The sequence below is a fragment of the Scylla paramamosain genome, chromosome 15 (assembly GCF_035594125.1).
Source record: "Scylla paramamosain isolate STU-SP2022 chromosome 15, ASM3559412v1, whole genome shotgun sequence".
Taxonomy (NCBI): domain Eukaryota; kingdom Metazoa; phylum Arthropoda; class Malacostraca; order Decapoda; family Portunidae; genus Scylla; species Scylla paramamosain.
Genome location: NC_087165.1, coordinates 14,371,012 through 14,398,578, shown reverse-complemented (window position 1 = coordinate 14,398,578; position 27,567 = coordinate 14,371,012). Strand labels below are relative to the sequence as shown.

At 42.6% G+C, this 27,567-nt stretch overlaps 1 protein-coding gene across 10 annotated transcripts in view; it reads right to left on the bottom strand.

The window, feature by feature from the left end:
• LOC135107492 (galactosylgalactosylxylosylprotein 3-beta-glucuronosyltransferase P-like) overlaps window positions 1–27,567 on the bottom strand; it is a 112,205-nt gene that overhangs the window by 57,635 nt on the left and 27,003 nt on the right. The window contains exons 1-2 of one of the 10 annotated variants that reach the window (XM_064017432.1): window positions 19,883–19,960; window positions 14,760–14,920 (exon numbers count right to left, since the gene is read on the bottom strand). The exons of 5 other annotated variants lie outside the window; for them this stretch is intronic. The gene's annotated coding sequence lies outside the window, so the exon portion shown is untranslated. Of the gene's footprint in view, window positions 1–14,759; window positions 15,059–19,882; window positions 19,961–27,322; window positions 27,419–27,516 lie in introns of those variants that run through there. 4 more of the 10 variants (XM_064017438.1, XM_064017430.1, XM_064017440.1 and 1 more) reach the window with 4 other exon arrangements.

Below are 27,567 nucleotides of genomic sequence, written 5' to 3'. Positions count from 1 at the left end.
CATCATCCGCCGTCTTCTCTTTCATCCTTTTCCCCAACGACTCTTCTCTTTCCAATCCTCCTCCTTCTCTTCCTCCTCCTCCTGATCTTTCTCCTACTCCTACTCTTCTTGATCCTCCTCCTCCTCCTCTTCCTCCTCCTCCGTGACGCCAGTATCCGCGGTGCACGTGATCGTATCGTCGTGGGTGTGCAGGAGTGGCGACAAAGGCAGTTTTCTTTTCCGAGATAGAGGTGATAAGGCCGCGGCTGAGCTGATGCTGGTGGTGATGACGGTGATGCTGGTGATGGCAATGATTATGTACTACGTGGGACAGATAGCTGGAACACTGAATCATGACTGACTGTGCGTGTTACATATGTAGGTGGCGGCGCCTGGTGTAGTTATTCTGATTAGTGAGAGAGAGAGAGAGAGAGAGAGAGAGAGAGAGAGAGAGAGAGAGAGAGAGAGAGAGAGAGAGAGTGTGAGTGATGGTGGAATAGCTAGCGAGCTCTGCACTCCAGGCGGGCGCGGGAGGCTTCCACTAATGGGCGAGGTCGAGAGCTGCTATCAAGTGACTCTCTCCTGCCTCCCACATCTCCACCGCTCCAGCCTTTGATCTCAAACCAGGTTATTTACAAGTCTATCAGAAATCGTGCTTTACTACAGATGTCTTTACGAAACATCCGGCACACCACACTGCGAGGTGATGACGTGGGGTAACCGCCTGACGCCAGCAGAGGTGTACAGATGGAAGGAAAACTACCTGCATTGGTTTGGTGTTACCTGCTCAACCTGACAGGGAATCGAACTTTGGCACACGCTACGACAGGTTAGAGGTTAGGAATGTTATGACTCTCCGCAAACCTTACATCAGCCGTTCCCAACGTTTTGCAGGCTTCGCGCCACGCTTGCCAATGTTGATATAGTGGAGGTCCCCAGCAAAAAGATACACACACACACACACACACACACACACACACACACACACACACACACACACACACACACACACACACACACACAGCCTCTCTCTTCACACATATTGCCACCTTCCCTTGCTTTCTGTATTCCTCCGCTGCTCGTGCCTGGCATCGCGTCACCGCGGGCCGCCAGGATGGGGCTCCCACAGTCGCAGTGCTGCTCCCTCTTTTTACATTCAGTTGTAAAGCCTTTGTGTAAACATGCTGTACATTTCTCAAGACGCTAGTTTATAATCTTTCCTGCTACCATTCAATACGCACACACACACACACACACACACACACACACACACACACACACACACACACCAGCATCAGCACCGCCAGCACCACCACCACCACCAGCACCACCACCATGATTCCACTGTAGGAGGAAGGCCCCCCCAAAGACTAGGGTTGTTGAGCCCTATGCCGCGTCACGCCGCCCTAGACCTTATAGTGTCATGGCTGCATGTGGGGCTGCAAAGTCATAACTTCTCAGCTGCGCCCCGTACCTATTATCTGGTGGGTGAGCAGAGGCTGCGACGCGGAAGGTGACACGCCTAAGTTATCTCTACCTGGGAAAGGATTCGAACCCGGAATACCTTGGTTGTGAGCTGACCGTGCCGACCGTCACACCACCGGGCCGCAAGTACTATTTTTTTCTAGAATAACACCATTAGGTATTAAAACAATACCTTATACAGTAGTAATTCCGAGAAACAATAACAAATGCAGGATAATTTTCAATGGCACAGTGCGGGATTCACAACAAGGCTGGGAAGCACCGCGGTGCCCGCCACCACCAGTGTGTACCACCGCCTTGTGGGGAACAAGTTCAATATAAACACGCTCTTACACACAGCAGATGTGATCTTTCTTTTATCGGTATTGTCAGATGCCGGCCACGAGCTTGAATAATATTTATTATACCGACGAAGCGTAAAATTCCATTTTGGCGCGCGTGTGTGTTCACCATTTATGTTGTGTACACAACTCACTTTACAGAGAGAGAGAGAGAGAGAGAGAGAGAGAGAGAGAGAGAGAGAGAGAGAGAGAGAGAGAGAGAGAGAGAGAGAGAGAGAGAGAGAGAGAGAGAGAGAGAGAGAGAGTGTAGGCAGAGGGAGACACAAAGAAAGACGGAACGACATGCAAAAAGAAAGAAAACATATTCGTATAAGGGATGAAAGACGTAAACAAAGACAGAGACAAAGAAAGACAGATAGACAAAAGAAACACACACACACACACACACACACACACACACACACACACACACACACACACACGCATATACACACACGCACGCACACAAATAAATAGTCCTCCCTCTTGGAAATAAAAGAAAACAGATAAAAACAAAAATAAAGATAAAAACTTCATCTAAACAAAGTAACAGAAAGTTCATTTGATCACAACTTGCGTGTAAAAAATCTTTCCTTTTTCTTTCTTATTTTTCCTCTTCCTAATCCTCCTCCTCCTCTCCATGCATTGTTTTTCCCTTCCTCCTCCTCCTCCTCCTCCTCCTCCTCCTCCTCCTGCTGCTCCTCCTCCTCCTCCTCCTCCTCTTCCCACTGTCTTCTGTTACCAGACTTAAGATGTGAGGAGTAAAACCAAAGAGCAGCAAGTCAGTTTGTTTCTTCCTCTCTTTCCATTCTTTATTCTTTCCCTATCTTTTCTTTCTTCCCTTTCTCCCTCTCTCACTTTTCTTTTTTTTTTTGTTTTATTCGTTCATTGCTGTCATTGTTCTTCTCCTTTCTTCCTCTCTACCCTCTTTCCTTTTATTCCTTCCTCGTTTCTTTCTTATCCTTTTTCTTTCTCTTTCTTCCTTCCTTCCTTCATTCCTTCATTTATTCTCATTCTCTGTCCGTCTTTTTTTACTTATTGTTTTGCATCCATCCATCCATTCATCCATTCTTCCTTACTTCCTACGTGCTTTCTTCCTTCCCATCTTTCCTTCCTTCCTCCCGTATTTCCTTTATTCCTCTCGTCCTCCCACCAATCCTTCCACCTTCCCCGTCTTTCCTTTCTTCCTTCCTTCCTTCCTTGCTGCCTCCCTTCCTTCTTTCCTTCCTTCCTGCTTCTGTCTTTCTTCTCTCTCTCTCCTTTCCTCCTCCCTTCCTTCCTTTCGTCCTTCGTCCTCTTCTTTCTCCCTTCATTCCTCCCTTCCTCTGGTCCTTCCTTCCTTTCTTTCTTCTTTCCTTCCTTCCTTCCTTCCTTCCTTCCTTCTCCCCGCAGTCAGGCAATTTCTATTCAACAGTTTTTTGTTTCGCGGCGGAGACTAAAAGAAAAAGAAAGAAAAAAGTATATACATGGAGTTTTAATTCTCACTAAACTAGACCGAGGCAAGGCATCTCTCTCTCTCTCTCTCTCTCTCTCTCTCTCTCTCTCTCTCTCTCTCTCTCTCTCTCTCTCTCTCTCTCTCTCTCTCTTTCTCTCTCTCATTACGACACCGAGGATGAACTTGAGCAAGCAAACAACACAATATGTCAAGGAGAGAGAGAGAGAGAGAGAGAGAGAGAGAGAGAGAGAGAGAGAGAGAGAGAGAGAGAGAGAGAGAGAGACAGAGAGATTGACGGTGTGCTAATGGCGTGTCGGAGAGAATGACGGGGCCTGTCTTTTTTCTTCTTTTTTTTTCCCTTTTCCAGTTTTCTTCCTTCTTCCTCAAAGTCTTTCATTCAAGTAAAGGAGGAGGGAGGGAAGGAGGGAGGAAGGAAGGAGGAGTAAGATAAAAGAGGAACAGAATGGGAGGGGATGGAGAGTTTGGGAGGAGGAGGAGGAGGAGGAAGAGAGAAAGAAATAAAGGCTAAAGAAACACAAGACGAAAGAAGAACCCTGGATAAATAAGAGAATGAAAGAAAGAAATGGAGAAAGAAAGAAAGAAAGAAAATGAAAGAAAGATATAAAAGAACAAAAGATGAGAACTGTGAAAAAAAAACAAGAAAAATAGAAGAGACATGGTAAAAGGAAAGAGGAGAATGAGGAGGAGGAGGAGGAGAGGGGGAAGAATACGAGCAAGAGGGGAAATAAGACTTTAAACAAAAGGATATGGAAGAAAAAGGAAAGAAGGAAAAGAGAAGATAAAAGATATTGGAATGTCACAAGCTGAGAAAAAAGGACGAAAGAAAAAATGTAAGGTATACTTCCATGAGCGTGAAGGGAAAAAAATGGGCAAAAATTGTGTGGCATCTTTAAGAGAAGGCAAGAAAAATGCTGGGAGGAAAGAATGTGCAGTGATAATAAATATAAAATCAGGGAAAGCTGAGAAAAGATAAAGTTAGACGAAAAAGACTTTTACCGAGGGAGCCTGTAGAGAGAGAGAGAGAGAGAGAGAGAGAGAGAGAGAGAGAGAGAGAGAGAGAGAGAGAGAGAGAGAGAGAGAGAGAGAGAGAGAGAGGGAGGGAGGGAAAGATGAGATGGTACGAGTAATACAGAGAATAGGTCTTCCTTTCTCTCTCTCTCTCTCTCTCTCTCTCTCTCTCTCTCTCTCTCTCTCTCTCTCTCTCTCTCTCTCTCTCTCACACACACACACACACACACACACACACACACACACACACACACAGAGAGAGAGAGAGAGAGAGAGAGAGAGAGAGAGAGAGAGAGAGAGAGAGAGAGAGAGAGAGAGAGAGAGAGAGAGAGAGAGAGAGAGGAAGTTTGGTATGAAGGGAAAGTTTGAAAATGAAGAGACGAGGATGTTGGCATTTGGAGATTGTCTGTCTGTCTGTCTGTCTGTCTGTCTGTCTGTCTGTCTGTCTCTCTCTCTCTCTCTCTCTCTCTCTCTCTTGATCCTTAGTCTTCCCAAGCAACATTTACGGCAGAAGCACCGGGGGAGAATTGTGAAGAGAGAGAAAAAAGTGATCATACTTATAATAATGATTTTTTTAGCCAAGGAATGACAAGAGCAACAGCGAAAAGAAAGATACATAAATGAAAATAGATAAATAATGAAATGAATGATGAATGCGTGAATGAATAAATAATAAATGAATAAACGTAATGAAATTTTTCTGCAATAAGGAAGGAAAATAACAACAACAAGTACTGCTATTACTGCCACTACTACTACTACTACTACTACTACTACTACTACTACTTCTTCTATAATAATAATAAAAAAAACAATAATAATAATCATAACAGCAACATCAACAACAACAACAACAACAACAACAACAACGTCCCCAAAGAAAAAAAAACATTAGTCAGAGAGGAGAGAGGACCTTCAAGTAAGAGTCTGATACTATCCCGCCCTTACCTTCATGGCCTCGCAAAGCTGCTTAGCTGTGGGCGGGGAGGGAAGGAAGGAACGGAGAGGAAAGGCTGAGGAAGGAAGGACTGAAGGAGGTGGAAGCAGTGAAAAAAAAAACCCCGGAAGTGAGAAGGAAAGAAGTACTGGTTGTAAAGAGTGCATGGAAGGAAACTGAAGGAAAAGGAGACAGGGTAGAGGAAAGTGAACGGAGAGGAAGGGAAGGAAAGAGAAGGATAGGGGAAATAAGGTAGAGGAAAGCAAGGGATGAGGAAGAGGAGGGAAGGAAAGTGGAGCAAAGGGAAGGAAAGGGAACAAGGAAGGGAAGAGCAATGGGAAAAGGAAAAGACGGGAAAGAAAAAAGGAAAGATTGGGAAGAAAAAAAGGAAAAGGAATGGAAAGGAATGGGGGAAACTAGAGGTAAACAAAGAGAATTGAAAGGATAGGGAAAGAAAAAAGAGAACGGAAAGGAAGGAGAGAATGAATGAATGAAAGAAGGAAGGAAGAAAGAAAGGGGAGATGACTCAAGAAGAGAAGATAAAGAAAGGAAAAGGAGAGGAGCAAGGTAAGAAGGGAGGATAAAGGAAGGAAAGGAGAGCAGAGCAAGAAAAGAGGACATGAGGATAGAGAAAAGGAGGAAAGGAAGGAATAAAAAGTTGAGGAGGATGAAGAAAGAAAAGAAGGCTGACTGAGGAAGAAAGAAAACGAAAGAAAGAAAGAAAGAAGGTAAGGTAGCAAGAAAAACAGCAAGAAAGGAGATACTCGTATAAGGAGGAAAAAGAAGAAAAAAACAAAGGAAGGAGGAAATGGAGATGATGAGAGAGGAAGTGAAGCCTGACCATTCATCGAAGGTAGGAAGAAAGGAACGAATGAATGAATGAAGGAAGGAAGGAGAGAGGAGCAGGAGAGAGTATTGTGAGACCGCCTGGGAGAGATATGGAAGGTCGGGGCGAGGTTGGACATGAGGAGGAGGAGGAAGAGGAGGAGGGAGGAAAATTATGTTAAAGAGGAAGGCTGGTAATATGCTTACTACACACCTGGTAAGCGAGCCTCGTGATAAATACTATCTCTTTAACACACACACACACACACACACACACTCTCTCTCTCTCTCTCTCTCTCTCTCTCTCTCTCTCTCTCTCTCTCTCTCTCTCTCTCTCTCTCTCTCTCATATTTACACGCCTACTTTCCATAACAGCATCTAACTCAAAACAGATTCATCCAATCCAGCCAACTCGTGATTCCGGCGTGACCTGTATGAAGCACAATGACTCGTCGGGAAGGCGAGGCGAGGCGAGGTGAGGCGAGACAAGGCGGAGCAAGAAGCGGTGATGCTGATGCTGAACCTACTCCACAACAGACACCTTCAAACCTATACCAAGTCACGTGTTAGTTTGTGATTATAAAGTGAATAAGGTGCTAGTGTTAGATGGATTGGTAAATGATGATGCTGAAAATGGTACTTAATTCTTAAACTTTTCTTTACTGATGTTTACTTAGAATGTATTGATGTCGAAGCCGTGTTACTGAAAGGGGGTGTCAGTGTTGTGTTTTTATTTATGTTGCACGTTTAGAATTGTCTTTCTCCCTTGTTTATTCGTCCTACTTTCCTTCTTCCTTCTTCATTTCTTCCTTCTTACATTCTTGGCTTATGTTATTCATTATTAGGGTTCATGATTTCGTGCTTTTATGTCGTACGTTAATTATAATCTTCCTCTGTGTTTATTCCTTCTACTTTTTTCTTCAATTTCTTCCTTTTTCCATTTTTGTCTTGTATTCTTCCTTTTTTTTTTTTTTTTGGTTCATCTCTTACGTTTTATTTTGCGTTACGACAATATGAGTTACTGGTGAGGTCATCGTGTTGTGGATGGCACGCAAGCCTCTAAACTTCACCAAATTCACTTAGTTAGTAATGATAAGAGTAAATAAGGTACTACTGTGTTGGATGGGTAATTAAATGATAACGAGAGAGAGAGAGAGAGAGAGAGAGAGAGAGAGAGAGAGAGAGAGAGAGAGAGAGAGAGAGAGAGAGAGAGAGAGAGAGAGAGAGAGAGAGAATAAAAAAAAAAATAATTCTTAACTTGGAAATAAATAAATGAATAAATAAATGGTCTCTATTGATATCTGTAGATCGTAATGAAATAAATACCGCGTTATTGAAAAAGGGTTGATATGAGTTATTGGTGAATCTGTCATATTGTGGATGGTATGGAGGGGGAAATTTGTGCAGGATGAATGACAAACGAAAAAAAAAAAAGTTGTTGGAAATAATGGTGCGGAAAAAAAAATGATGCAGAAAATGATGGTAAGGGGGAAAAAATGCACATATAATGGTAAAATGAATAATGGCACAGAAAAAAAATGCAAAAATGGTACGTGATAAAATAGTATAAAAGGAAATAACACACGATGGAATGGTAGAGTGAAAAATATGATACAGGAAAACAATGCTGAGAAAAATATGTACAGAAAAAAAGGATACAGGAAATAAATATATAAATAAAGGCACAAGGGAAAAATATCGGAAATAATACATAAGAAAAATATATGGGAAAAGTACAAAAGAAAAACAGAACTAGCAGAATAAAAAAAAAAGACTTGGAAAAACATAGTATGGAAAACTGGACGAGAAATGTAATAGAAAAAAAATAAAAAAATGGCATATTCTTTGGATTATGGACATGTTACCCTTTTTTTTTCGTTGTATGACACCAGGAAAAAAAGAGCTCTGGAAAACATAGAAAATAGAAAAAAAAAATGGACAGAGAAACAAACGGGAAACAAAATGGCATATTCTTTAAAGTACGACTGAATTGCTCACTTTAGGATTTGTTGATTTTTGTAAAATGTCAGAGTGAAGATTAGCTACCCAAATACTCAACGCAATATTGTAGTCAACATTATAACTTTGCATGAATATTTTTTTTTAATGCTTAGTTTTCTTTTCCAAATTTGTGGCATATTTTTTCGTATGATAGTTTTTTTTTTTTTATATGCAATTTTCTCTCGAACTTTTTTCTTTTTCTTCTTGTGTCATGTCTTTCCTTCACCATTTTTTCCCTCATTTATTTTTCCGGGGCCATTGTTTCGTGTGATACTTTCCTTCTGACATTTTATTTTCTTGTGACATTTTTTCCACCGTCATTATTTCGTCTTCTATTATTATTTCGTCTTATGCCTTTTTTGTGTGGCATTTTCTTCTGCCATTTTCCCGAGCCGTTAATTCCTGGACTACTGTTTGTGAAGCTTCCTTGTGCCATCTCCTCCCGTGACATTTATTCCAATGACGTTTGCTACTGGTCTCATTTTTACCAAACACTTGCATAGTGCACACCCATATACACATGAAAAAAAACGTATTAATTAGTTCGAGCAAGATCGCAGCTCATCACGGGCACGAACAGAAAACAACCAAGGAAAAATCTGGGTACAATCATCACTATCGACTTGAAAATCTCCAATGTAAAAGTCAATACACACACGTCAATGAAAATACTGATGCGTTAGTTTGCCAAGCGATGTGTTTTGATGATACAAACATAATATTATGAAACACTGCAAGGAACTCCAGCTCAGCTCCCTTTGTTTCCTGTCCCTGCAGCCCACTTGTGTTCCGCGTGCGAGCCTCATTAAGGGAGCGAAATGGTAAATAATCACCGATCGTTTGGCGCATACACCAGCCATGCTAATTCCCACTCTCCTTAAACGAAACTTTACGACGAGACATTAATTCCCGGGAAATTCTTTTTATTGTTTTTTCTTCTTTTTTTATTTGAGCGTGGGTAATTAGTATCTCCGGAGCAACATTAAGGAGCCGGAAAGAATTACTGGAACATTCTGAAATTCCTTTTGGCGCCCCTCACTGCCCCTGCCACCCCCATCACCCCGCCACTCCCGCCTCTCCCCGCACAATCCCCAATGTTGGCAATGCTTAATTAACAGCAAATAATGAGAGGGTATCTTGACTGCACAAATAATTTTAATATTAATACATACGATTATGATACGGCCTGGTAAACGCTGAGTGCGCGGTATTTACGAGTGTTTCTGCTTTTTTCATGAGAACGAGTGAGCAGCGGCGGGGAATTGGGTTTTGTTCAGATTGCCTCCACACTATTGCTTTCCCATTGCACCAGATTTATCCGCGTCCACACCACCTTTCCGGGGCTCACTGCCTCACAATTACATCATGTTTATGAATATTATTTGTAAATGGCTCGGTACTGCCCGCGAGAGCCGAGGTGCCGCTAATGGCATTACAATGTGCTACACGCGCTAGAAAGCAGTTCTTACAGGCTGAGAATCTCTTTCCTTGTTAATCTTTTGCTTGCTGAAAACGCTTATTATTTTTGCGTAACACTACACGATTCCATTCAACAAAGAGAGAACTACGGGCAATGAACGGTTTTGAATCAGCATTAGACTGAATAATTCCCGACAGGGTTTTGTCCGTAACTTTTTGATTGTTGATGAAAATTTTATTTCATTTGAGTAACCGCGGAAAATTTCATGGACCGGCGCTTCAACTCAGATAGTGAATGGTCTTTATTGAACTACACGGTCACCCCTCTTGCTGCCAGCGGCGTCTTTCAAAATTATACCCTAAATTCGCGCAAGACAATTGTATTAAGCTGTGGAGAAGCCACAGCAGGTAAATGGTCAATGGCGGTAATCTACCCGTGCAGGGAACAATTAATTAATGCTTCCACTCCCCTCACTATGTATTAATTGCTTTATTTATTACCGTGGAATTACATACAAGCGACAAGGAGGAAGTGCAACATATGTATAACACTGCACAGAAGGGCATCGTGCAAGACAAGGGTGGGTCGTGAACAGCTTGCCACTACAATAATCATAACGACATGTGTTGCTTCTCACGGCAAGGCTCCCAGATTGAACAATGAAGGGTGAATTTACTCTCCCTCTTGCGACGAAACTATGGTGTCTTATTTATTGAAGAGTCTATTAGCTGGCTTCGTAGGGGGACTGCCAGAGCTAAGAGGAATTATAATAAAGGCGAAACTCGAAGTATTAGTGTTTGCAGCAGGTTACTTGACTCTTGCCGTGACTGTACCTGTGCCTGGTGTGGGATTAGTGTGGGTGAGACCTTACAGAGCCCCAGGGAAATCAAATGAGCTAATACGAAAGTAAATCCCTGAGACACACCGAAAGAATGCGTAAGGAATGTAAGTGTTTTTCCATGTCGCGCGCTGGAATGCTTGTACCCCGATGGAAACACTGGTGCCGTTGTAATGACCGTCAGGCATCGTTAGGTAACCATGCATGAATCGTTTAGTGTACTCGACTCCAATGTACGGGAAAGGTCACTGAATCATGGTGCAGGAAAATGGTAGAAGAAATAAATCACCGTCATTTCATTTCATTTTGCGTGATTTTTTTCTCTTATCTTTTTCTTTCTCTCTCTCTTTTTCTCTTGGATGGCACGTGTTTGGAGCAGGTTACGCTAAGTTAATTTAGGAAATCTTCAGGTAGAAAAAAATAAGTAGTTTGATTTTTTTTTCTCTTATGGGTTGCACGGCACATGTTTGGAGCAGGTTACGCTCGGCACATGTTTGGAGCAGGTTACGCTAAGTTAATTTAGGAAACCTTTAGGTGGAAAAAAAGTAGTTAGAGGAGGTAGCATAAAAACTTTACATGAAGATTTCCTAAGCCAACCTAACGCTCTGAACACCATAACATATTATCACATGCTTCAGATTGATTTTTTTTAGCACAAAGGGCCGTATTTAGAAACGCTTTCCTTTCTCACCACGACTATTTTCAAAGGCCACAAAGCTGGATTCTCTAGATTATTTGTCTTATTAATACTGTAGAAATTTGTTTAATCCATTACTAGAAGCATAAAAACGCCGTTGAAAACCAGTGTAACTTTAACTAGAATCTTTTGAATGTAATGGAAATGCAGGGCAAAAATGTTTCAGAATGTGGTACAAAATTTGATATATCACTCAGTGCTATCTTTTATTTATTTTTTTATTTTTTTTATTTCTGTGTCGTTTTATTTTATTCATTAACATGTATTTGTTTATTCTTTAAGTACAAGTATACTAAAAACTTCTTAGGCAACGATAGGTAATGGCTGAGAGGAAAATACTCTTAGCAACACACACACACACACACACACACACACACACACACACACACACACACATTAACCTGCACAGCCTCCAGCGACGCGATGCAGGATGCCGAATAAATTTTGTCGCAACGACTTTAAAACGGCAGATCACCTTCAATAGATTTAATGGCCTGCGTGGCTTGTAATTCTATGTAAATTCTCTCTCTCTCTCTCTCTCTCTCTCTCTCTCTCTCTCTCTCTCTCTCTCTCTCTCTCTCTCTCTCTCTCTCTAATCCTTAGTTGCTCTCATTATCATAATACTATTTTTAACTGTGATACAAAGCAAGGAACGGAATGAAAGGACGCATTAACAAACTTTCTGTTTTTATAATTTAAGACGAATAATCAAGTAAGCTAAGGAAAATTATTATGCTCAAGGGGGAAGATGACCACTGTGGGGTGTGAGGTGAAGTGGTTGAATGATAACGTTGGTAACAGTGAACGCCACGCAAAGAGAGGTGACGAAAAGCAAGCATTGAAGACTCCAGACAGACAGAGGAGCGTTTGTGAAAAAAAAAAAAAAAAAAGATAGTGAAATAGAATACGATAAAATTTACATTAATCCAAACAGTGCAAGAGAAAAACATTTACATCCAATCATATGTCACAGGAATAAATGTAATAAGGGAGAAATAGTACTAAAAATGTGAAAGTCCCAAGAAAAAAAGGTCCATAGCTAACGAAAAATAGCACAGGAATAAATGGCAAGGGAAAAAAAATGGCACAGAGAAATACGACACTTGAATGTCAATAAATTTGGGGACTAAGAGAAGTAGCAGATTGAGAAATAATAGTAATAATGGTATTTTATGGCAATGACTATGTTGTGTCGTATCAGATTAGAGCTAGAAATCTTAAGCCACTCTTTATTTTTACATATTTCCCAAAACATGCCTGAAAGGTGTACTATTTTTACGGTACCTTTTTTTTTCTGTACATTTTCCTTTTTCAGACTCCCTGTGCCATCTTCTCCTTTGCATTCGTCCCTGAACAACACATTGGGCTGGACTAAGACTACTGCACCGCACTGAACTGAACTGAAATTAAATGAACTGAACTAAACTGAACTCAGCAAGACTGCACTTGACTGGACTGGACAAGAGTAGAAGACCACTGGACCGCAATGAACTGAACTGAAATTAAATACACTGAAGTGAACTGGACTAGACTGCACATGACTGGATTGGAATGGACTAGTGACCGATCTTCCAAACTCAAGGAAAATGTAGTGCACGTGAGCGATGGGAAGGACGTGTCTGGCAAGAGGGTGGCTGGCGACTGCAATAACTCACCCCATGCACGCCGGAGGGCTACTGATACAGGCTTACAGCGGGGCGGGACAGCCTCAACAAGCCTAGGCATACCTCTGCCCGTGTTTACTGTACCTCGTGATCCTGAGCGCGATATCGGAGACTTAAGGGGAGGACGGTAAAGATTTGACAACACTCTTAAAAAACGTGCATTGGAACTTAAGAAGAAAATAAGGAACGCTGTAAGGAGCCATGAGGTCGACACGTGGGGGTCCCTGTATAAAATATTCCTTCTCATTTCCACATATCATCCCCATCCATAAACACGTATAATTTTTTTTCAAAATTCCCTATTGACGCTGCACTAAGAACCTGATGATTACTGGTTGTAGCCGCGCAGATAGGTCGTCTCCATTTATCAACTCATCTGTTGTACTGATCACGCCTTCTCATCGAAGTGGGGCCATGAAACGACAATCTCTCTCTCTTCCTCTCTCTCTCTCTCTCTCTCTCTCCTCTCTTCTCTCTCTCTCTCTCTCTCTCTCTCTCTCTCTCTCTCTCTCTCTCTGACTTTTACTGGACGATGCAGAGGTGACGGTATACAAAAACTGGATATTCAATATCTCGGTCTCAATTTTTCATGTAATAACATACACACCGGTATATCAAACACACTCAATACAGTATAATACTTTTAGCATTAATATAAACAATCACTTTGAATACGTCGACATACAGTTTCTACTATAATATTCATATTATATTCACCTCGGTCACCTGTCTGTCCGTGTTTGTGTTGCTGCGTCCTGTGTGTGAGTGACATTTACAGACTACAAGTGCACGAGGGAACCGCACCCTCCTAACAAATGAACATCGACTCGGGGCTTTACATAGCACTTAACACTAATGCATCTGTATATCATATATGTTTTTTATGCAAATAATAAGTATTTGAACATTTCACTTCCGACTGTAAAGGAATGATAATATAAGGCACATACATAGTAACACTAAGTCTTTTCAATTTATCTACCACTTTATTTGAGAACTAGTTTGTTTTCATCCCCTTTTTGAAATCAAATTCGATTTACCTTGAACCCATCTATTTATTTTCCTACCCTGAGTCCTATCTACTTTATTTTATTCCTATCTATTCTTTAGTTGTGTGCCTTGATCATGAGACTCAATGGTAGACAGCATGGTAAGGATCAGACAGCATTACCTTACGGAACGTCCCTGACACATCCAGTTTTACCCAGTATGCCCTGATTTACTAAGAGACAGCGGGAGGGGAAGGGAGTTGAAAGTTACGGGAGCACTAATTAAAAAGTGCCACGACATTCCCATTTATTTTTACTTCGTGTAATCTGATTATCTAGAAACCTGGTAGTGGAGACCAAGGATTAAAAGTGAGGGTGTGAGAGCATTGCCTTCAAAACCACCCTTTGCATACCCCTATCCATTTAAAGCTTTAGTGTCTTGATTGACACACCTGCTGGCCGGTAAAGGTAAGAGAACATCACCTTCAAAAAACGCCCCAGGAAGGATATATAATCAAACAAGGCTTTCTTAATTTCTTCCTTCTTCCTGGTCGTGATGCCTTCGCTACGCCGACACTTTCTCTACCCTGCTATATGTAAGAAGCCCAGTGTACTCCTGAGGTGCAAAGGAAAACTATAAAATGAGACTGCGAGCAATGTAACATGATCTAGTGTTATATACAGATGCGTCACGGTGCTGCGTGTAAAGGTGAAGGAAACATTTTGCACCAAGCGACAAAATGGTTATAGATCGGTAGGTTAGTGAGGTTGGGTTACTTTTATCTAAGGTTGTAAACAATCATTTTGGTAGTTTTTTGAGCAGCCATAAGAGTTCTTTTCTTATTCATGCCTTATCCCTCAGTTGTGTTAGAGCACAGGCAGGACTGGAGAAGCCCCGTATACTTCTAAGGTGCAAAAGGAAGGCTATGCTATTTCAATGAGACCGTGAGCAGTTTAACATGACTTGGAGGAGTTGTATACAGATGCAGGTCACAGTGTTAAGAATATAAGGGTAAAAAAATAATTTTACAGAAAGCGGCAAGACAGTTAGAGATCGTAAGGTTGGTTGGGTTAATTTATCTTTGGTTATATGTAACAATACTGATAATTTTTGAGCAGCCATTCGAGCTCTTTGCTTACCCGTTCAATATCCCCAGTTCATGACGTGTCCCTTAATTGTGTAGGAGGACAGGCGGGACTGGAACAGCTGGGCTTAGGTAGCGACGGCGACGAGGAAGAGCGAAATGGTCCTGTTATGTAGATTACCCTAAGGAAAGCTGTGCGCTGATCGTCCCTTAGACCTTCAGGTAAAAATACACCACTGAATGAACAAAATAAGAAGACTCATCGAACCGTGAAACCAGCGCACGGCCAGCCCAGGAACAGGCGAGTGGTTAGATTATTATTACTGGATAACTCATTTCGTGAAGAGCTTCCTCGTATTCATAAGCGTTTCACCGTCCTGTCTCGACCTTTTTTCAACAGGTTCTAGTGGAAGTTATTGGAAGCTTTCAAGGGGGTTTTCATGATTCTACTGATAGTATAACAAGGATTTCGTAACATCACTAAGGAAAAAAACACCCATAGGAACCTGACCAATCATCTTCGTGCCCTTTAAAAACAGTTCTACCCAATGAGAGCTCAAGGCGTTTAGAAATAGAAGCAAGAGAACGCTGCCATTTAAGACGCTGCCTCTCATTACGGCCATACTAGAGAGAGAGAGAGAGAGAGAGAGAGAGAGAGAGAGAGAGAGAGAGAGAGAGAGAGAGAGAGAGAGAGAGAGAGAAGATGAGAGAGAGAGAGAGAGAGAGAGAGAAGCTTGACTTGGTGTGTGTGTGTGTGTGTGTGTGTGTGTGTGTGTGTGTGTGTGTGTGTGTGTGTGTGTGTGTGTGTGTGTGTGTGTGTGTGTGTGTGAAGTGTACAAGTAGAGATAGAGAGTTGACAAACCATGTGAAGTATCAAAGCAGAGAGAGAGAGAGAGAGAGAGAGAGAGAGAGAGAGAGAGAGAGAGAGAGAGAGAGAGAGAGAGAGAGAGAGAGAGTGGCTGAAGTGGTCGGGAGAGTAGCGTGTGGTGCCTCCAGACTTTACACATCAGCCACTTCGCCTCAACCCGCCGCTCTTTTTCCCCGTCCCCGCCAGACACTCCCCGCCCTGTCCTCATCTACTCAGGAGAGGTAATGCCTTTTTGTGTGTGATTTTCTTAGTTTTATATGAATACCGGCAGGGTAAGCTGTTATGGAAAGAGAGAGAGAGAGAGAGAGAGAGAGAGAGAGAGAGAGAGAGAGAGAGAGAGAGAGAGAGAGAGACAGAGAGAGAGTTTCAACGTATACGGAAAGGAAATAATAGTTAACAGTAAAATATACTTCATAATTAAACAAAAAAAAAAAAAAACCGCAAAATAATAACAGTAATATTAGTAGTAGCAATAGTAGTAGTAACAACAACAACAAGAACAACAATAATAATAATGATGATAATAATAATAATAATAATAATAGATAATAATAATAATAATAATAATAATAATAATAATAATTATAACAACAACATAAGAACATAAGAACATAAGAAATAAGAGAAGCTGCAAGAACCAACCAGGCTTACACGTGGCAGTCCCTGTATGAAACACACCTACCTATTTCCATCTATTATCCCCATCCATAAACTTGTCTAATCTTCTCTTAAAGCTCTCTAGTGTCCTAGCACTAACAACATGATTACTGAGTTCGTTCCACTTATCTACCATTCTATTTGAGAATCAGTTTTTTCCTATTTCCTTCCTAAATCTAAATTTTTCAAGCTTGAATCCGTTATTTCTTGTTCTACCCTGGCTGCTGATCCTAAGAATTTTGCCTACATCCCTCTTGTTATAAACCATTATACCACTTATAGACTTCTATCAGGTCCTCTCTTAGCCTACGTCTTTCTAAAGAATGTAATTTTAAAACAACTTCAATCTCACCTCGTAAGGAATACTCCTCATCCCCTGTATCATTTTAGTCATTCTCCTCTGTACTGATTCTAATAGACCTATATCTTTCCTGTAATCTGGGGACCAGAACTGCACAGCGTAGTCTAGATGAGGTCTGACCAGCGCCAAGTATTACTTTAATATTACTTCCGGCCTTCTACTTTTAACACTCCTAAAAATTAATCCTAGTACCCTATTTGCCCTGTTTCTGGCTTCTATGCAGTTTCTCTAGACGGAGTTCAGAGCTAACTATAACTCCTAAATCTTTCTCGTACCCTGTACCTACCAGAGTTTGGTTGTTACAACAATAATAATTAATAGTATAATCTGCTAAAAAAAAGAAATAATGATAGCAACGGTTACTACAACTTACAAGGGGAACATAACGAAGGCAACACGAACAGGAGGCAACATACTAGGGCAATTATGACATGAATATGACATAAGCAGCGATGTGAGTGATGACTGGCCGAGGAGGAGGAAGGCATGACAGCCACTGAGGGACCCACGCCAACCCTTCTTCTTCTTCCCTTGCCAACTTCGTATTGTCTTTACCCTTTCTCTTCCCCTTTCTTTCTTCCCCTCTCAGCTTTGCCGTACCTTTCCTTCCCTTTCCCTCCCCTTTCGTTTCCTTCCTGTCCCTGCCAATTCTGTCTCCCCTGCCCTCACTCTTCCCTCTTTCTTTCCTTCCCCTCTCAGTTCTGTCATCCCTTTCCTCCCCTTTCTCCTGCCAATTCTGTTATTCCTTCCCTTTCTCTTCCCTCTCTTTCATTCTCCTCTAAGTTTTTTTTTCATCCCATTCCTTTCCTCTTTCATCCCTTTCCTCCTTTTTCTTAACCTTGCCACCCCTTTCTTTCCTTTTGCCAGCCTTGTCACTCATTCCCCTCCCCTTTCCATTCCTTTCCTTCCCCTTCCAGCCCTGCCATCCCATCCTTTCCCTTTCCTTCCTTCTTCCAGTTTCTAACAACCCTTTTCCTTCCCCTCTGCAATCCCTGCCATCCTTTTCGTTTCATACGCCGCCCAAGTCTCCTTCCTCTGCCGTTCCCCTGCCTCCCCTGTCGCCACGCCAAGCACGTCACTCGTCTAGCCAACCATTCAGCCCCAAACATTTCCTGCCCCTAAAAGCATTAGAACTATTTTTTTCCTCGTCCACAAACACGCAACGACCTATATCCGATGGCCCTTCTCTCTCTCTCTCTCTCTCTCTGTCTCTCTCTCTCTCTCTCTCTCTCTCTCTCTCTCTCTCTCTCTCTCTCTCTCTCTCTCTCTCTCTCTCTTGCAGCTCATTCGATCTGGATTATGATATTGTCAGTGATTTTTCTTATGAATTTATCGTGAGACCAATAAAGTAATAAGAAATCAAGTTCCCCCCACTCTCTCTCTCTCTCTCTCTCTCTCTCTCTCTCTCTCTCTCTCTCTCTCTCTCTCTCTCTCTCCTCTCTCTCTCTCTCTGCTCTCTCTTTCTCTCTCTCTCTCCCATACTCAAGATACTCGAGACTTTCACAAAATTCTCCGAAAACTGACAAGGCATTCTGGGTTCAAGGGAGGGAGGGAGGAAGGGAGGGAAGGTAACAGGTAAAAAGGGAAGGGAGAGGGAGAGGAGGATGGTAGCGGAGGGACTGGGAGAAGTAGGGATGGGTTGAGTAGGTGGAAAGGGGAGTGGATACAAGTTTATAGATAGAGATGGAGGAAAGGAACGGAAGGAAGAAAGGGAGAGAGAGGGAATGAGGGGAGGAGAAAGGAGAGGCAGAAGAGGAGAGGAAATGAAGAGAAGAATGAGGGAAGCAGAAAGGGGAGGAGAGGGAGTGAGGAGGAAGAGAGATTGGAGGAGAAAGGGAGGAGAGGGAATGAAGGAGATAGTGAGGAAAGGAGAAAAGGGAAGGTCAGGGGAAGAGAAAGGGAGAAAAAGGAGTGAGAGAAAAAGAGAGAGAGTAGGAGAAAGAGAAAGAGAGAGAATGATGTGGGTGGGGAGAAAAGAGAGCTGAAAGGGGAGGATAGGGAATGATGGGATGAGAGGGAGGTGAAAGAAAGGGGAGGAGAGTGGAGGGGAGGAAGTGAGGGAAGAGAGAAGGGAACAGAAAGAGGAAAAGACAGAGTGATTGGAGAGGAAAGAGGAGGAAAAGGAAATAAGAGGATGAGAAAGGGAGAGAGAGGGGAGGAGAAAGGGGAAGCGGAGGAGAAAAGAGAAGAGAAAGGGAAAAATGAGTGAGCGAGAGGAGAAGAAAGGGGAGGAGAAGGAACGAGAGGAAGAAGAAAGAGGAGGAGAGGGAATGAGAGGAAGGGAAAGTGGATGAAGTCGATTCAGATGCGTGCTGTATTCTTCTCATCTGTTCCTTATGCAACACCCACTCAATACGCCTTGAATACTCTAGCGCTGGCACCTTCCCCAACACACACACGCACACACTGTTGTTGGTGGTGGCGCTGGTGGTGGTGGTGGTGGTGGTGTTGGTGTTGGTGGTGGTGGTGATGATGATGGCGATGATGATCATTAAGAAGACTAGGATTTGTTGTTGTTGTAGTAGTAGTTGTTGTTGTTGTCTGTTGTTGTTGTTGTTGTTGTTGTTGCTGTTGTTGTTGTTGTAATAGTAGTAATAGTAGTACTAACAACAACAACAACAACAACAAAAACAACAACAAAATAATAATAATAATAATAATAATAATAATAATAATAATAATAATAATAATAATAATAATAATAATAATAATAATAGTAATAATACTCAGCAACAAACACGTCTCGGGATTTCCAGCATGACGTCAGAGAGAGAGAGAGAGAGGGAGAGAGAGAGAGAGAGAGAGAGAGAGAGAGAAGAGAGAGAGAGAGAGAGAGAGAGAGAGAGAGAGAGAGAGAGAGAGAGAGAGAGAGAGCCTTGTGACTTACTGACGTTATCTCCATCATTACTATCCATTTACAAAAGTTTATCACCTTACTTCACCATTTATGTACTTTCCTCTCTTGGACACTTACGCCTGCGCTCTGAAACACCCGGCGCTCTGATGAGGACTGTTTTCATAGGCCACACTGACGCTGAGTCGTGTTCCTACTGATGCAGCGTCCTTGTTAAACTATAAGTCGTGTTCCTACTGATGCAGCGTCCTTGTTAAACTATAAGTGGAATAATGATCGTACCTTTGAAAACTCCCGATAACACCTTTGAGAGCTCCCAATAACTTCCACTAAAGCCCATTAATAGAAAATGGGATAAGACGCAAATAAGACGCAATTCCCTCGAGACACAGCTCAGCACAGGGGAAGGTTGAGTGAGGCTCGAGGGCCGAGACGCACCGGAGATAGGGATGCAGTCTGTACCGGGCTCTCGCACCCTACTGACTGGCGACTTGACGGCGTGTTTGAGTGGGGAAAGACACCAGCAGCCCTTCTATTTATATGTCATCGCGAGGGGCGTAAATCTTGGCTCGCAACTCCCATCATTTCACTTATTCAGCCACTGCCGCTTCCTATTAATTAATGTATTGACGAGGGACGCGATAAAATGGTTTGATTTATTCATGGTGTAATATTTCACTAGTAACTGTAATAATGATGGTGAGGAAATACGACTACTACTGGCTGCTATTACTACTGCTACTGCTGCTGCTGCTGTTGCTGCTGCTACTGCTATCACCACTATCAACAATTTACAGAGGCACCAACAATAACAACAATAACAATAGTAATTATGATACCAAAAATAGCCTCATTTACATGAAGATCAGCATCAGTGTGTATATAATAATAATAATAATAATAATAATAATAATAATAATAATAATAATAATAATAATAATAATAGTAATAATAATAATAACTGTAATACCTAATTCCCAACTCTTTCTTTTCTCTGTAAAATGTATATATATAAAAAATAAATAAAACGAGAGCATTATATCTATTAGTTTGTCAATATACTCGTATGTAACAAAAATAAATAAATAAATAAATAAATAAAAATAGAAAAAAAAGGGAAAACAAAATAAAACATTATCGTCTTTTTTACTTCCCTCATCGGAATGAACAACGGCACCATCATACATGCTGCGCTTAATGGATAGACAAACAAAAAAAGAAAGAAAGAAAGAAAGAAATGTAAGGAAACCAACAGGGTATCGTTTACTGGTGCCGTTTTAGCCGTTACGAGGACATACGATCCACTGTACGCCGCCCTGTAAACCATTCCACACCGTCAGCTTGAGTCCTCCGCCCCCCGGCCACGAGGAGCAGCAGTGTGGCAACCTTCTGGCGGCGCTGTCCACGAGCCCCGACTGTAGCTACTGCGTGTGGGGCGTGAAAGTTGTCACCGGAAACTCCTAACCATCACTTTGTTTTTTTATCTATTTTTTTTCGTTCTGTTTCTGCTTTTGTCTATCTATTTCTGTTTCTGTTCCTGTCTCCTTCTGTCTATTTATCTTCTTGTGTCTCTTTCTGTCTGTTCCTGCTCTCTTTTCGTCTATTTTTATCATGTTTTATTATTTTGTTAGCTTGTCTGTCTTTCTGAGTCTTTGTCCAAGTGTCTGTCGATCTGACCCACACACACACACACACACACACACACACACACTCTCTCTCTCTCTTAGTGGGAAAGCTCCACCTCATAATATCCCTTTCTTTCTCCTGCTCTTTCCTGCCGCTCGCTACGCTACACATCCCATCCCTTCTGTCTGTCTCACCCTCCACTGAAAGAGTCATCAAGCATCATCATTCCTTCCCTCTCTCACTCTCTCTCTCTCTCTCTTTCCCCTAACACTATTATTTACTGCTAAACTCTGTGACTTGAATTACCTTCCTGTGCTGCTTCTCCTCCCTCTTCTCTTTTTTTCCTCTGTCCGTCGCTCTATTGCTGGAGTTACTTATTCAGTGCGTTAATTTCTTCGTTTTCTGTGTGTATTGGTAAACTTTGGTGTTCGTGGTGTATCTGGATTTGTTTTGATTATTTTCGGTTGTGTATTTCTATCCCTGTTTTGTTCCTGGTAAGAGTTCTTCCATTCTCTTATTTTGATTCATTAATTAATTCATTCAGTTATATTTATTCCATTACTCTCTTTTTTCATTCATATTCAATCATTCGTTCATTCATTTATTCCCGTTTTCTTATTATTTTTTTCCCTTCCATACATTCATCCTTTCAACCTTTTTTTCTCATTTATTAATTCTTTTATTTTTATCCTCTTTCCTTTCATATATTCCTTCTTTTTTTTTCTTACATCCCTTCCCTCTTTCACTTATTCTTTCCTTCCAATCATTCATTCATCCACTCACTCCCTTCAGCAAAATTCAGACCTCACTCCTTCCATTACTTTCCTCCTGCTTCCCACGAATGATTTCCCTGTTTGCAATGCACCAATATTAAACCTTCCTTATGAAACGTATTACCTGAGTCAACCGCTTCCTTATTAAGTGCCACCTGGGAGGATTCGTCACTCCCTCATCTATTCACAATAAACAAATAACATATAATAATAATGCCATAATGATAAGACTGTCCGTGGCTTAAGGTTGTACTTACACCACCACCACCACCACCACCACCACCACCACCACCACCACCACCATCATAACCATTCTAGTTAATTAGTGTGTTGAGATTAAGTTGTTGTTTAAGCTTCCTGTTCCTTACAACTTTGCAAAACATGGCAGTGTTCATGGTTAAGTCTCTTTACTCCTCCTCCTCCTCCTCCTCCTCCTCTTAGTCCTCCTCCTCTTCTTCCTCCTCTTCCTCCTACTCATCCTTCCTACTCCTTTTTTCTCCTTTCCTCCCCCTCATACTACTTATCATCTTCTCTTACCTCATCTCCTCCTCCTCCTACTCATCCTCTCCTTCTCCTACTTCTTCCTCTCCTTCTCCTACTTCTTCCTCCTCCTCCAGCTACTCATCATCTCTTATTTCTTCCTCCTCCTCTTCGTCTTTCTCTTCCTCTTCCTCCTGCTCCTCCACCTCCTCTTCCTCTTGTTCTTGATTCTCTTCTTCCTCCTCCTATTACAAGTTCTCTTCTTTTTTTCTCTTCCCCTTCCTCCTCTTTTTCTTCTTTCTCCTTATCGTCCTTCTCTTCCTCCTCTTCCTCCTCCTTCCCCTCCTCCTCCTACTACTACTACGACTACCACTACCACTCCTTCTCCTCTTTCTCCTTATCGTCGCCGTCCTTGTCCTCATTCTCGCTTTCGTCTTTCCCCCCTCCTTCTCCTCCTATCCCTCTTCCTCCTCCTCTGCTCCGCGCCTCTCAGTACACGTGTCTGGGGATTGTCTGGAGTCAAATGCATGTGGTTATGGGTCGCGGGTGCTGTCCTTCAAGCTGTTCTGATCGCATTATACGGTTGCGTGACGCCTCCTCGCCGCCTCACCTCGCGCCTGCCACCAAACCACCAGCACGAGCACCGCGGTTTGCTTGCACGCCGCGACGCTCACTCACCACACGGGATGGGTAATGGAGGGTCCTGTGTTAATGATGCGGCCTGACTCAAGTGTGTACTCTTCACTATGGTTTGTGGCTGTGGTGAGATTAAGTGGAAATGTCATGTGTTGAGAGAGAGAGAGAGAGAGAGAGAGAGAGAGAGAGAGAGAGAGAGAGAGAGAGAGAGAGAGAGAGAGAGAGAGAGAGAGAGAGAGAGAGAGAGAGAGAGAGAGAGAGAGAGAGAGAGCACCTCGTGATTGGAACAGCTATCAATTTAAGCCATCAGTCAATATGTACTAATGGTCGAGAGAAAGCCTTCACTTCACAAACGTGTGTCGCTGCACGGCAACATTATAACGTGGATGAGTGCTATGAAACCATTCGCCCTGCATAAAATATACTCGTAAAACTCAGCAAGCAGAAGATGAATGTTTCAGTGTCAGCGGGAGCCTCTAGCCGCTTCATGGCCTTTCACAATTGTACTGATGTGTCGCGTTTACTGAAATCAAAACTTTTAAAACTAACTTTATATGAACAGATGAAACTATTCCAACATTTTACATCCCGGGAACACTTTCAGCACGTGGGTCACACATCCGCAATGCAAATAAACAAATGCATAGGACAGGACCAGAGGTGGACGCTAATGTCACGACACAGAATCCCATGATGAAAGCCAGGGTGCACCTGTACTTGTCACCAGCTAATTCCTACCCGAGCGGCGGTTGCCCCAGAGAGGTGGCAGGTGTAGCACATCACACCTGTACATATTTCACAAGCTACCACCCCGCCTCTTTGCCCCAGCATTTCAGCAGGCACCAAAAGTTCCTTGTGAAATGACAGAGGCCACCAGCGAGAAAAAAAAAAGATTATTCCCCAGCCTATCTGCAGAGTTGGTTCGGCCGGGAGGCGAGAGTACCTGTCACACACACACACACACACACACACACACACACACACACACACACACACACACACACACACACACACACACACACACACACACACACACACACACACACACACACACACACACACACACACACACACACACACACACACACAGAGAGAGAGAGAGAGAGAGAGAGAGAGAGAGAGAGAGAGAGAGAGAGAGAGAGAGAGAGAGAGAGAGAGAGAGAGAGAGAGAGAGAGAGAGAGAGAGAGAGAGAGAGAGAGAGAGAGAGAGAGAGAGAGAGAGAGAGAGAGAGAGAGAGAGAGAGAGAGAGAGAGAGAGAGAGAGAGAGAGAGGCTCTTTGGTCAGTCTGCCTTACTAATGCCTGAAAAGCTAAAACAACTTCTATGAAGTTAGGTGTTCTGAGTCGTCTCCTCCAGTTTTTCTCACTACCCACCCCTCCCAAGCTGCTAACGCTGTACAGGGGCCTTATCCGTCCATGTATGGAGTATACTTCACATGAATGAGGGTTCCACTCATACCGTTCTTTTAGACAGGGTGGAATCAAAAGTTTTTCGTCTCATCAACTCCTCTCCTCTGACTGTCTTCAACCTCTTTCTCACCGTTGCAATGTTGCATCGCTTGCTATCTTCTACCGCTATTTTCATGCCAAGCGCTCTTCTGATCTTGCTAACAGCATGCCTCCCCTCCTCCCGCGGCCTCGCTGCACAAGGCTTTCTTCTTTTTCTCACCGCTATTCTGTCCACCTCTCTAATACAAGAGTTAACTAGTATTCCCAATCATTCATCCCTTTCTCTGGTAAACTCTGGAACTCCCTGCCTGCTTCTGTATTTCCACCTTCTTATGACTAGAACTCTTTCAAGAGGAATTTTTTGACTACCACTTTCGACTCTTGTTCGAGGACCCGCACCTTAGTGGGCCTTTTCTTTATTGTAGTTTTGTTGCTCTTGGCCAGTACCCCTGCTACACATACACACACACACACACAAAAAAAAGTTTCATGGGAGGGCAGCGACCACTAAAAAAATACCCATTAAGAAATCAATCAGCATGCAAATCTGTGTTTTTAGAAAGCAACATTAATTTATGCGGTATTAACATCGGTGATTAATCGGTGCTGTTAGTCTTGTGAGGGTGCAGAAAAGCAAGGAATATGAAGAAATTATTGAAAAAAGTGTGTTCATAAACCAATTTGCGCTAATATATACGAGTTTGTATGTAAAAAGCATTTCAATACTATCAGTGGTGCTGCAGTGCTCCCAGGCATGGCACCACCGCGATATGCATGCGTGGTGCCGCCGGTGCCAACACTGCCCCTAATGACACCGGCCCTGCCACAGCCATTAGTCATTCGGGACACTGTAGGCATTACAAAACTGTGTGTAAAAAAAGGGGAGCATGCAGTCGGTGCCGCTGGAGCGCCCAACGATCCTGGAACGCTTCCGGCCTGAGGGAATACACATTACGGCAAGGGAAAAAAAAAAAAAACGCGAGTGTCCGAACTGGTGGCCCGCTTCAAGTGGAATGGTAGCCTGGTGGTCGTGCCAGGCTGTGCGCTCCTGTCCTGCTCCTAATGACACAGCGTTCCTATGCAATGCTGGTTTATTATTCCTAATTGCTGCCATTGTCATCATTATTACTGATAGTATTTCATTTTCGTTAGGTCTTGCTATACTTCCTGTGTGTGTGTGTGTGTGTGTGTGTATGTGTGTGTGTGTGTGTGTGTGTTTCATCCTTGGTCTTGATAATGACGTCCGGGACTCAAGATCATCAGCTTTGCCCTCCCGAAGAGAGCTTACAAGACATAACTAGTGTCGGATTTACGGATAAAGCGGCAGCCTTCCTCACATCCCACACTCCACACACTCCATCCTCCTGCTTGAGGGGACAGTGATTGCTGGGTAACTGGCATAAACCTTATCGACGTGAGCTGCCCGCGAAACTCAACGTGCCAAGTGCCAGGCAAGGACGTGACCACTGAGGTACCGAGCACTGTATGTATTCAAGTTCAAGTTCAAACAGTTTATTGCCAGATAATACTCACAACATATGCAAGGCTAGTAGTGCATGTAAAGGTCTGCTGAGAATAAAGTCCTCGTTAGCAAACTCAGATATGATTCATGCCAATAAAAGTTCAGCCCGAATTAGAAATATTCTTTTACATATATCACATACACAAATATGAAGAAAATACGAAAAAAGATATACGTGTGTATCTGTGTGTGTGTGTGTGTGTGTGTGTGTGTGTGTGTGTGTGTGTGTGTGTGTGTGTGTGTGTGTGTATCAACCACTTGGTTGCCTGTTCGTCTGCTAATTCTTCTGTCAGTCCTTTGTTATTTGTCTGTTTGCCTTCTGATGTTTGTTTATTTGCTTTTCTGTGTTTAATTTTGCATGTTATATATATATATATATATATATATATATATATATATATATATATATATATATATATATATATATATATATATATATATATATATCCTTGCCGTTGTCTCTGTCTGGTTGCCTGACTGTTTGTTGGTTTGTACGCCTCGTTCTTTATGTCGTATCCTCTCATTTTGCTTGCATATATGTCTGTTTTCGTCTTCAGGTTTCGTATGTCTGTCTGTCTATATGTATCTATATGTATACACGTTTTTATCTCACTGTCTGTCTGTCTGTCTGTGTAGTTGTATGCTTGTATGACTGTCTCACCCTTTGTCATTCGGTCTTTGTCAGTTAATTTATCTTTGTCTGTATGTCTGTATGTATGCATGTACATATGTATGTATGTATGTATGCATGTATATATGTATGCATGCATGCATATGTATGCATCTCTCTCTCTCTCTCTCTCTCTCTCTCTCTCTCTCTCTCTCTCTCTCTCTCTCTCTCTCTCTCTCTCTCTCTCTCTCTCTCTCTCTCTCCCCTGAACACTTCACCATAGCTGCATCATATATCTATACCCACGGGAGTCAGTCACAGTAAAGGAAAGCAAGAGATCTCTCAGGAACCATCTCGTGTGCGGCCCCAGCAGGCGAGGCATCACCTGTCCTTCACGCAGCAAGAGACGGCGCCCGAGCAGCATCTGAGTGAGTGACAGCCGCTGTACACGTGGATACAGCAACTTTTCGCGGGGTGGAATAATACCGAAAACTTGCCCAAGATTTCAAGGACAAAAACCCAAGATAAACGAGGCTGTTGGTCTCTTTATGACACACATCAAAAGAAAGGTAAACAAAATGAAAATTCGGTTTATGGCCACATTTCCAAACCCACGCCAGTCATGGCAGCACAAGTTGAGGTCGCGGCGACACAGGCACCGCTACAGGATCTCTTGTAAAATGATAAACTGTATATTTCAAGGCAGGCATTGCATGCAGGACAATGTTTCATTGTTATTTTCCTTTTGACGTCCAGTTGTGGAAAATTGTTAACTTAAATTACCTGTCTGGTTGAGGCAGCGTGGCGGCTCATGCCAGACACCCTCACTCCTGCACCAGTGACTGGGAGTTACACTCAACATGCACAAGCAACTCTTCGGTCTCTCTATGAGCAGACAAATCACCTAATTAGCAACGAGACGCTCCCCGCCCAGCCGGTTCCCGCCCCTCGCCCCTCACACCCCAGTGTCTCCTCACCCATTTTGCGGCGAACTTGGAAGTTTTCTTGTGGCTCCCGCCGCTGGTGCG